Genomic DNA, 8,668 nt, shown 5'->3' on the forward strand with positions numbered 1-8,668 from the left:
ATCAGAGGCGGGGAATCAGAGGCGGGGAAACAGAGGCGGGGAATCAGATATGGGGAATCAGAGGTGGGGAATCAGAGGTTGGGAATCAGAGGTGGGGAATCAGAGTTGGGGAATCAGAGGCGGGGACTTAGATATGGGGAAACAGAGGCGGGGAATCAGAGGCGGGGAAACAGAGGCGGGGAATCAGATATGGGGAATCAGAGGTGGGGAATCAGAGGCAGGGAATCAGATGTGCGGAATCAGAGATGGGGAATCAGAGGCAGGGAATCAGAATCAGAAGCAGGGAATAAGACGCGGGGAATCAGAGGCGGAGAATCAGAGCTGGGGAATCAGAGGCAGTGAATCAGAGGCGGGGAATCAGAGGCAGGGAATCGGATGTGCGGAATCAGAGATGGGGAATCAGAGGTGGGGAATCAGAGGCGGTGAATTAGACATGGGTAATCAGAGGCGGGGAATCAGAGGCAGGAAATCAGACACGGGGAATCAGAGGCGGGGAATCAGAGCTGGGAACTTAGAGGCAGGGAATTAGAGTTGGGGATTCAGAGGCAGGGAATCAGAGGCGGGCAAATAGAGGTGGGGATCAGATATGGGGAAACAGAGGAGGGGAATCAGAGGCGGGGAAACAGAGGCGGGGAATCAGATATGGGGATTCAGAGGTGGGGAATCAGAGGTTGGGAATCAGAGGCAGGGAATCAGAGGCTGGGAATCAGAGGCGGGCAAATAGAGGCGGGGATCAGATATGGGGAAACAGAGGAGGGGAATCAGAGGCGGGGAAACAGAGGCGGGGAATCAGATATGGGGAATCAGAGGTGGGGAATCAGAGGTTGGGAATCAGAGGCAGGGAATCAGAGGCTGGGAATCAGATGCATGGAATCAGATGCGGGGAATCAGAGGCGGGGAATCAGAGCTGGGGAATCAGAGGTGGGGAATCAAAGTTGGGGAATCAGAGTCGGGGACTTAGATATGGGGAAACAGAGGCGGGGAATCAGAGGTGGGGAACAGAAGGCGGGGAATCAGATATGGGGAATCAGAGGCAGGGAATCAGAGTTGGGGATTCAGAGGCGGGGAATCAGATATGGGGAAACAGAGGCGGGGAATCAGAGGCGGGAAAACAGAGGCGGGGAATTAGATATGGGGAATCAGAGGTGGGGAATCAGAGGTGGTGAATCAGAGATGGGGAATCACAGGCGGGGAATCAGAGGCAGGGAATAGAACGCGGGGAATCAGAGGCAGGGAATCAGAGTTGGGGCATCAGAGGTTGGGAATTAGGTATGGGGAAACAGAGGCGGGGAATCAGAGGCGGGGAAACAGAGGCGGGGAATCAGATATGGGGAATCAGAGGTGGGGAATCAGAGGTTGGGAATCAGAGGCAGGGAATCAGAGGCTTGGAATCAGATGCAGGGAATCAGATGCGGGGAATCAGATATGGGGAATCAGAGGCGGGGAATCAGAGGTGGGGAAACAGGGCCGGGGAATCAGATATGGGGAATCAGAGGTGGGGAATCAGGGGCGGGGTATCAGTGGGAGGGAATCAGAGGCGGGAAATCAGAGGCCGGGAATCAGAGGCGGTGAATCAGGGGCGGGGAATCAGAGGCAGGGAATCGGATGTGCGGAATCAGAGATGGGGAATCAGAGGTGGGGAATCAGAATCAGAAGCAGGGAATCAGAGGCCGGGAATTAGAGGCCGGAATCAGATGCCGGGAATAAGAGGCCGGGAATCAGAGGTTGGGAATCAGAGTCCGGGAATCAGAGATGGGGAATCAGAGGCGGGGAATGAGATATGGGGAATCAGAGGCGGGGAATCAGAGGCGGGGAAACAGAGGCGAGGAATCAAATATGGGGATTCAGAGGTGGCGAATCAAAGGCGGTGAATCAGAGGCGGGGAATCAGAGCTGGGGAATCAGAGGCGGGGAATCAGAGTTGGGGAATCAGAGGCGGGGAATCAGAGCTGGGGAATCAGAGTCGGGGAATCAGAGGCAGGGAATCAGATGTGCGGAATCAGAGATGGGGAATCAGAGGTGGGGAATCAGAGCTGGAGAATCAGAGGTGGGGAATCAGAGTTGGGGAATAAGAGGCGGGGACTTAGATATTGGGAAACAGAGGCGGGGAATCAGAGCTGGGGAATCAGAGGCGGGGAATCAGATATGGGGAAACAGAAGAGGGGAATCAGAGGCGGGGAAACAGAGGCGGGGAATCAGATATGGGGAATCAGAGGTGGGGAATCAGAGGTTGGGAATCAGAGGCAGGGAATCAGAGGCTGGGAATCAGATGCATGGAATCAGATGCGGGGAATCAGAGGCGGGGAATCAGAGCTGGGGAATCAGAGGTGGGGAATCAAAGTTGGGGAATCAGAGTCGGGGACTTAGATATGGGGAAACAGAGGCGGGGAATCAGAGGTGGGGAACAGAAGGCGGGGAATCAGATATGGGGAATCAGAGATGGGGAATCAGAGGCAGGGAATTAGATGTGCGGAATCAGAGATGGGGAATCAGAGGTGGGGAATCAGAATCAGAAGCAGGGAATCAGAGGCAGGGAATCAGAGTTGGGGATTCAGAGGCGGGGAATCAGATATGGGGAAACAGAGGTGGGGAATCAGAGGCGGGAAAACAGAGGCGGGGAATTAGATATGGGGAATCAGAGGTGGGGAATCAGAGGTGGTGAATCAGAGATGGGGAATCACAGGCGGGGAATCAGAGGCAGGGAATAGAACGCGGGGAATCAGAGGCAGGGAATCAGAGTTGGAGCATCAGAGGTTGGGAATTAGATATGGGGAAACAGAGGCGGGGAATCAGAGGCGGTGAAACAGAGGCGGGGAATCAGATATGGGGAATCAGAGGTGGGGAATCAGAGGTTGGGAATCAGAGGCAGGGAATCAGAGGCTTGGAATCAGATGCAGGGAATTAGATGCGGGGAATCAGAGGCGGGGAATCAGAGCTGGGTAATCAGAGGCGGGGAATCAGAGTTGGGGAATCAGAGGCGGGGAATCAGATATGGGGAATCAGAGGCGGGGAATCAGAGGCGGGGAAACAGAGGGGGGGAATCAGATATGGGGAATCAGAGGTGGGTAATCAGGGGCGGGGTATCAGTGGCAGGGAATCAGAGGCGGGAAATCAGAGGCCGGGAATCAGAGGCGGTGAATCAGGGGCTGGGAATCAGAGGCAGGCAATCGGATGTGCGGAATCAGAGATGGGGAATCAGAGGTGGGGAATCAGAATCAGAAGCAGGGAATCAGAGGCCGGGAATTAGAGGCCGGAATCAGATGCCGGGAATAAGAGGCCGGGAATCAGAGGTTGGGAATCAGAGTCCGGGAATCAGAGATGGGGAATCAGAGGCGGGGAATGAGATATGGGGAATCAGAGGCAGGGAATCAGAGGCGGGGAAACAGAGGCGAGGAATCAGATATGGGGATTCAGAGGTGGCGAATCAAAGGCGGTGAATCAGAGGCGGGGAATCAGAGCTGGGGAATCAGAGGCGGGGAATCAGAGGTTGGGAATCAGAGGCAGGGAATCAGAGGCTTGGAATCAGATGCAGGGAATTAGATGCGGGGAATCAGAGGCGGGGAATCAGAGCTGGGGAATCAGAGGCGGGGAATCAGAGTTGGGGAATCAGAGGCGGGGAATCAGATATGGGGAAACAGAGGAGGGGAATCAGAGGCGGGGAAACAGAGGCGGGGAATCAGATATGGGGAATCAGAGGTGGGGAATCAGAGGTTGGGAATAAGAGGCAGGGAATCAGAGGCTGGGAATCATATGCATGGAATCAGATGCGGGGAATCAGAGGCGGGGAATCAGAGCTGGGGAATCAGAGGTGGGGAATCAAAGTTGGGGAATCAGAGTCGGGGATTTAGATATGGGGAAACAGAGGCGGGGAATCAGAGGCGGGGAACAGAAGGCGGGGAATCAGATATGGGGAATCAAAGATTGGGAATCAGAGGCAGGGAATTAGATGTGCGGAATCAGAGATGGGGAATCAGAGGTGGGGAATCAGAATCAGAAGCAGGGAATCAGAGGCAGGGAATCAGAGTTGGGGATTCAGAGGCGGGGAATCAGATATGGGGAAACAGAGGCGGGGAATCAGAGGCGGGAAAACAGAGGCGGGGAATTAGATATGGGGAATCAGAGGTGGGGAATCAGAGGTGGTGAATCAGAGATGGGGAATCACAGGCGTGGAATCAGAGGCAGGGAATAGAACGCGGGGAATCAGAGGCAGGGAATCAGAGTTGGGGCATCAGAGGTTGGGAATTAGATATGGGGAAACAGAGGCGGGGAATCAGAGGCGGGGAAACAGAGGCGGGGAATCAGATATGGGGAATCAGAGGTGGGGAATCAGAGGTTGGGAATCAGAGGCAGGGAATCAGAGGCTTGGAATCAGATGCAGGGAATCAGATGCGGGATATCAGAAATGGGGAATCAGAGGTGGGGAATCAGAGGTTGGGAATCAGATGCAGGGAATCAGAGGCTTGGAATCAGATGCAGGGAATCAGATGCGGGGAATCAGAGGCGGGGAATCATAGCTGGAGAATCAGAGGTGGGGAATCAGAGTTGGGGAATCAGAGGCGGGTCTTAGATATTGGGAAACAGAGGCGGGGAATCAGAGGCGGGGAAACAGAGGCGGGAAATCAGATATGGGGAATCAGAGGTGGGGAATCAGAGGCAGGGAATCAGATGTGCGCAATCAGAGATGGGGAATCAGAGGCAGGGAATCAGAATCAGAAGCAGGGAATCAGAGGCCGGGAATCTGAGGCCGGAATCAGATGACGGGAATAAGAGGCCGGGAATCAGAGGTGGGGAATGAGAGTCCGGGAATCAGAGATGGGGATTCAGAGTCGGGGAATGAGATATGGGGAATCAGAGGCGGGGAATCAGAGGCGGGGAAACAGAGGCGGGGAATCAGATATGGGGAATCAGAGGTGGCGAATCAAAGGCGGTGAATCAGAGCTGGGGAATCAGAGGCGGGGAATCAGAGTTGGGGAAGCAGAGGCGGGGAATCAGAGCTGGGGAATCAGAGTCGGGGAATCAGAGGCAGGGAATCAGATGTGTGGAATCAGAGATGGGGAATCAGAGGTGGGGAATCAGAGGCGGTGAGTCAGAGATGGGGAATCAGAGGCGGTGAATCAGAGGCAGGAAATCAGACACGGGGTTTCAGAGGCTGGGAATCAGACGGGGGGAATCAAAGGTGGGGAATCAGAGCTGGGGAATCAGAGGCAGGGAATCAGAGTTGGGGATTCAGAGGCGGGGAATCAGATATGGGGAAACAGAGGCGGGGAATCAGAGGCGGGAAAACAGAGGCGAGGAATTAGATATGGGGAATCAGAGGTGGGGAATCAGAGGTGGTGAATCAGAGATGGGGAATCAGAGCTGGGGAATCAGAGGTGGGGAATCAGAGTTGGGGAATCAGAGGCGGGGACTTAGATATGGGGAAACAGAGGCGGGGAATCAGAGGCGGGGAAACAGAGGCGGGGAATCAGATATGGGGAATCAGAGGTGGAGAATCAGAGGCAGGGAATCAGATGTGCGGAATCAGAGATGGGGAATCAGAGGCAGGGAATCAGAATCAGAAGCAGGGAATAAGACGCGGGGAATCAGAGGCGGGGAATCAGAGCTGGGGAATCAGAGGCAGTGAATCAGAGGCGGGGAATCAGAGGCAGGGAATCGGATGTGCGGAATCAGAGATGGGGAATCAGAGGTGGGGAATCAGAGGCGGTGAAATAGACATGGGTAATCAGAGGCGGGGAATCAGAGGCAGGAAATCAGACACGGGGAATCAGAGGCGGGGAATCAGAGCTGGGAACTTAGAGGCAGGGAATCAGAGTTGGGGAATCAGATGCATGGAATCAGATGCGGGGAATCAGAGGCGGGGAATCAGAGCTGGGGAATCAGAGGTGGGGAATCAAAGTTGGGGAATCAGAGTCGGGGACTTAGATATGGGGAAACAGAGGAGGGGAATCAGAGGCGGGGAAACAGAGGCGGGGAATCAGATATGGGGAATCAGAGGTGGGGAATCAGAGGTTGGGAATCAGAGGCAGGGAATCAGAGGCTTGGAATCAGATGCAGGGAATCAGATGCGGGATATCAGAAATGGGGAATCAGAGGTGGGGAATCAGAGGTTGGGAATCAGATGCAGGGAATCAGAGGCTTGAAATCAGATGCAGGGAATCAGATGCGGGGAATCAGAGGCGGGGAATCATAGCTGGAGAATCAGAGGTGGGGAATCAGAGTTGGGGAATCAGAGGCGGGTCTTAGATATTGGGAAACAGAGGCGGGGAATCAGAGGCGGGGAAACAGAGGCGGGAAATCAGATATGGGGAATCAGTGGTGGGGAATCAGAGGCAGGGAATCAGATGTGCGCAATCAGAGATGGGGAATCAGAGGCAGGGAATCAGAATCAGAAGCAGGGAATCAGAGGCCGGGAATCTGAGGCCGGAATCAGATGACGGGAATAAGAGGCCGGGAATCAGAGGTGGGGAATCAGAGTCCGGGAATCAGAGATGGGGATTCAGAGTCGGGGAATGAGATATGGGGAATCAGAGGCGGGGAATCAGAGGCGGGGAAACAGAGGCGGGGAATCAGATGTGGGGAATCAGAGGTGGTGAATCAAAGGCGGTGAATCAGAGCTGGGGAATCAGAGGCGGGGAATCAGAGTTGGGGAATCAGAGGCGGGGAATCAGAGCTGGGGAATCAGAGTCGGGGAATCAGAGGCAGGTAATCAGATGTGCGGAATCAGAGATGGGGAATCAGAGGTGGGGAATCAGAGGCGGTGAGTCAGAGATGGGGAATCAGAGGCGGTGAATCAGAGGCAGGAAATCAGACACGGGGATTCAGAGGCTGGGAATCAGACGGGGGGAATCAAAGGTGGGGAATCAGAGCTGGGGAAACAGAGGCAGGGAATCAGAGTTGGGGATTCAGAGGCGGGGAATCAGATATGGGGAAACAGAGGCGGGGAATCAGAGGTGGGAAAACAGAGGCGAGGAATTAGATATGGGGAATCAGAGGTGGGGAATCAGAGGTGGTGAATCAGAGATGGGGAATCACAGGCGGGGAATCAGAGGCAGGGAATAGAACGCGGGGAATCAGAGGCAGGGAATCAGAGTTGGGGCATCAGAGGTTGGGAATTAGATATGGGGAAACAGAGGCGCGGAATCAGAGGTGGGGAAACAGAGGCGGGGAATCAGATATGGGGAATCAGAGGTGGGGAATCAGAGGCAGGGAATCAGATGTGCGGAATCAGAGATGGGGAATCAGAGGCAGGGAATCTGAATCAGAAGCGGGGAGTCAGATATGGGGAATCAGGGGCCAGGAATCAGATGCTGGGAATAAGAGGCCGGGAATCAGAGGTGGGGAATCAGAGTCCGGGAATCAGAGATGGGGATTCAAAGGCGGGGATTGAGATATGGAGAATCAGAGGCGGGGAATTTGAGGCGTGGAAACAGTGGTGGGGAATCAGATATGGGGAATCAGAGGTGGCGAATCAAAGGCAGTGAATCAGAGATGGGGAATCAGAGGCGGGGAATCAGAGGCAGGGAATCAAACACAGGGAATCAGAGGCGGGGAATCAGAGCTGGGGAATCAGAGGCGGGGAATCTGAGTTGGGGAATAAGAGGCGGGGAATCAGATATGGGGAAACAGGGGCCGGGAATCAGAGGCTGGGAAACAGAGGCGGGGAATCAGATATGGGGAATCAGAGGTGTGGAATCAGAGGTTGGGAAACAGAGGCGGGGAATCAGATATGGGGAATCAGAGGTGGGGAATCAGAGGTGGTGAATCAGAGATGGGGAATCACAGGCGGGGAATCTGAGGCAGGGAATAGAACGCGGGGAATCAGAGGCAGGGAATTAGAGTTGGGGCATCAGAGGTTCGGAATTAGATATGGGGAAACAGAGGCGGGGAATCAGAGGCGGGGAAACAGAGGCGGGGAATCAGATATGGGGAATCAGAGGTGGGGAATCAGAGGCAGGGAATCAGATGTGCGGAATCAGAGATGGGGAATCAGAGGCAGGGAATCAGAATCAGAAGCGGGGAATCAGAGGCCGGGAATCAGAGGCGGGGAATCAGAGCTGGGGAATCAGAGGCGGGCAATCTGAGTTGGGGAATCAGAGGCGGGGAATCAGATATGGGGAAACAGGGGCGGGGAATCAGAGGCGGGGAAACAGAGGCGAGTAATCAGAGATGGGGAATCAGAGGTGTGGAATCAGAGGTTGGGAATCAGAGGCAGGGAATCAGAGGCGGGAAAACAGAGGAGGGGAATCAGATATGGGGAATCAGAGGTGGCGAATCAAAGGCGGTGAAACAGAGATGGGGAATCAGGGCAGGGAATCAGAGGCAGGGAATCAAACACGGGGAATCAGAGCTGGGGAATCAGAGGCGGGGAATTAGAGTTGGGGAATCAGAGGAGGGGTGTCAGAGGCGGGGAAACAGGCGGGGAATCAGATATGGGGAATAAGAGGTGGGGAATCAGATGTTGGGAATCAGAGGCAGGGAATCAGAGGTGGGGAATCAGAGGCGGGGAATCAGATATGGGGAAACAGAGGCGGGGAATCAGAGGCGGGGAAACAGAGGCGGGGAATCAGATATGGGAAATCAGAGGTGGGGAATCAGACGTTGGGAATCAGAGGCAGGGAATCAGAGGCTTGGAATCAGATGCAGGGAATCAGATGCCGGGAATCAGAGGC

Source organism: Narcine bancroftii, unplaced genomic scaffold (genome assembly GCF_036971445.1).
Source record: "Narcine bancroftii isolate sNarBan1 unplaced genomic scaffold, sNarBan1.hap1 Scaffold_158, whole genome shotgun sequence".
Classification (NCBI taxonomy): domain Eukaryota; kingdom Metazoa; phylum Chordata; class Chondrichthyes; order Torpediniformes; family Narcinidae; genus Narcine; species Narcine bancroftii.